At 32.8% G+C, this 3,388-nt stretch overlaps 1 non-coding gene across 1 annotated transcript; it reads left to right on the top strand.

Moving 5' to 3' along the window:
- Positions 1 to 104, top strand: LOC112804769 (small nucleolar RNA R71). The gene has a single exon (XR_003203385.1). It is a non-coding gene; the product is annotated as a small nucleolar RNA R71 (small nucleolar RNA).
- Positions 105 to 3,388: the final 3,284 nt, after the last annotated feature.

The following is a 3,388-nucleotide window of genomic DNA, read 5'->3' as shown; positions in this document are numbered from 1 at the left end:
ATGTCAGAAGGACATCTTTTGGTCATCTACTTGTATCTTTCCCAAGCTTCATAGAGGGATTCACCATCTTTTTGTTTGAAGGTCTGAACATCCACTCTAAGCTTGCTCAACTTTTGAGGAAGAAAGAACTTAGCCAAGAAGGCCGTGACCAGCTTATCCCAGGAGTCCAGGCTATCTTTAGGTTGAGAGTCTAACCATGCTCTAACTCTGTCTCTTACAGCAAAAGGAAAAAGCATGAGCCTGTAGACTTCAGGATCTACTCTATTAGTCTTAACAGTCTCACAGATCTACAAGAACTCAGTTAAGAACTGGTAGGAATCTTCTGATGGAAGTCTATGAAACTTGCAGTTCTGTTGCATTAGAGCAACTAATTGAGGTTTTAGCTCAAAATTGTTTGCTCCAAAGGCAGAAATTGAGACGCTTCTTCCATCAAACTTGGAAGTAGGTGCAGTATAATCACCAAGCATCCTTCTTGCATTATTGTTGTTGGGTTCGGCTGCCATCTCCTTTTCTTGTTTGAAAATTTCAGCAAGGTTGTCTCTGGACTGTTGTAATTTAGCTTCTCTTAGTTTCCTCTTCAGAGTCCTTTCAGGTTCTAGATCAGCTTCAACAAGAATGCCTTTTTCCTTGTTCCTGCTCATATGAAAGAGAAGAGAACAGAAAAAGAAGAGGAATCCTCTATGTCACAGTAAAGAGGTTCCTTATTGTTAGTAGAAGAAGAAATGGAATAAAGAAAAGAGAATCCAAACACAAAGGTAAGGATAGGGACAATGATTTGAGATGAAGATAAGTGTTAGTAAATGAATGAATAAATAGAATAAGATGAGAGAGGGAGAAATTTTCGAAAAGGAGTTAAATGATTTTCGAAAATAAAGATAAGAAATAAAATTAAAAGTGAAATTTAAAACAATTAATTAATTAAAAAAAAAAGAAGTTTTGAAAAAGTGGGAGGTATTTTAAAAAATTAGACAGAGAAAAGTTGTTAGGTGGTTTTAAAAAATATAAGAAACAAACAAAAATTCAAATAGTTAGTTGAAAAAGATTTGAAAATCAAATTTGAAAAGATAAGAAGATAAGAAGATAAGAAGTTAGAGAAGATATTTTAAAATCAAATTTTTTTGAAAAAAGATAAAATTTTGAAAAAAAAAGATATAATATAAAAGATAAAATAAAAAGATATGATTAAAAAAGATATGGTTAGAAAAGATTTAATTTTTAAAATTAAAATTAATTACTTAACTAACAAGAAACTAAAAGATAAGATTCTAGAATTTAAAGATTGAACCTTTCTTAACAAGAAAGTAACAAACTTCAATTTTTTTTGAACCAATCACATTACTTGTTAGTTAAGTTTCGAAAATTTTGAAATAAAATTAAGAAAAGATTTTGAAAATAACTTTTGAAATTTTCGAAAATCATGAAAGAAAAATGAAAAAAGATTTGAATTTTGAAAAAGTTTTAAAAAGATAAGATTTTTTTTAAAATTTGAAAATTTGACTTGACTTATAAGAACTAACTAATTTTAAAATTTTTTTTGACTAAGTCGACCCAAATTTTTAAAATTTTGAGAGAAAAAAGGAAAAGATATTTTTTATTTTTGAATTTTTAATGTTGAGAGAGAAAAACACAAATATGACCCAAAACATGAAAATTTTGGATCAAAACCATTGATGCATGCAAGAACACTATGAATGTCAAGATGAACACCAAGAACACTTTGAAGATTATGATGAACATCAAGAACATATTTTTGAAAAATTTTTGATGCAAAGAAAACATGCAAGACACCAAACTTAGAAATCTTTAATGCTTAGACAATATGAATGCAAAGATGCACATGAAAAACAATAAAAGACACAAGACAAGAAAACATCAAGATCAAACAAGAAGACTTACCAAGAACAGCTTGAAGATCATGAAGAACACTATGAATGCATGAATTTTTGAAAATTGCAGGAACAAAATGAATATGCAATTGACACCAAACTTAAAACATGACACAAGACTCAAACAAGAAACACAAAAATATTTTTGATTTTTATAATTTTATTATTTTTTTTGGATTTTATTTTATTTTTTCGAAAACATATAGGAAAAAGGAAGTAATGAATTCAAAGTCCTCAATCAAAATTCTAGGAATCATACCAGGTTAGTCTAAAGCTTGATGGCGAGCCAAGCTTTAGCATACCATTTTGAAACTCTAGAATTCATTCTTAAAAACGCTGAAGGATTTTTCGAAAATAGAGGGAGAATTTTGAAAAATATTTTTGAAAACGTTTTTGAAAAGAAAATAAAAAAAAAGAAAATTACCTAATATGAGCAACAAGATGAACCGTCAGTTGTCCATACTCGAACAATCCCCGGCAACGGCGCCAAAAACTTGGTGCACAAAATTGTGGTCATCAACAATGGCGCCAAAAACTTAGTAGCGCTCTCAAACGTGAATCACACTTAGTCACAACTCCGCACAACTAACCAGCAAGTGCAGTGGGTCGTCCAAGTAATACCTTACGTGAGTAAGGGTCGATCCCACGGAGATTGTTGGTATGAAGCAAGCTATGGTCATCTTATAAATCTCAGTTAGGCGGATAGTAAATGTTATGGAGTTTTCGAATAATAATAATAAATAAAGCAGAAAATAAAGATAGAGTTACTCATGTAATTCAATGGTGGGAATTTCAGATAAGTATATGGAGATGCTTGTCCTTGTTTGATCTCTGCTTTCCTACTGCCTTCCTTCAATCATTCTTATTCCTTTCAATTGCAAGTTTTATGTATGGCATCACCGTTGTCAATGGCTACATCCCATCCTCTCAGTGAAAAAGGTCCAAATGCTCTGTCACAGCACGGCTAATCATTTGTCGGTTCTCGATCATGTTGGAATAGAATCCCTTGATTCTTTTGCGTTTGTCATCACGCCCAACAATCGCAAGTTTGAAGCTCGTCACAGTCATTCAATCCCTGAATCCTACTCGGAATACCACAGACAAGGTTTAGACTTTCCGGATTCTCATGAATACCGCCATCAATCTAGCTTATACCACGAAGATTGTGATTAAGGAATCCAAGAGATATGCGCTCGGTCTAAAGTAGAACGGAAGTGGTTGTCAGTCACGCATTCATAGGTGAGAATGATGATGAGTGTCACGGATCATCACATTCATCATGTTGAAGTGCAACGAATATCTTAGAACAGGAATAGCTGAATTGAATAGAAAATAGTAGTAATTGCATTAAAACTTGAGGTACACCAGAGCTCCACACCCTTAATCTATGGTGTGTAGAAACTCCACCGTTGAAAATACATAAGTGATGAAGGTTCAGGCATGGCCGAATGGCCAGCCCCTAAAACGTGATATGAATTCGAAAATAGGGAGAAGGACCTATG

Source organism: Arachis hypogaea, chromosome 5 (genome assembly GCF_003086295.3).
Source record: "Arachis hypogaea cultivar Tifrunner chromosome 5, arahy.Tifrunner.gnm2.J5K5, whole genome shotgun sequence".
Lineage (NCBI taxonomy): Eukaryota > Viridiplantae > Streptophyta > Magnoliopsida > Fabales > Fabaceae > Arachis > Arachis hypogaea.
The sequence above is the reverse complement of the archived record's forward strand: the minus strand, read 5'-3'. Positions and strand labels throughout refer to the sequence as shown.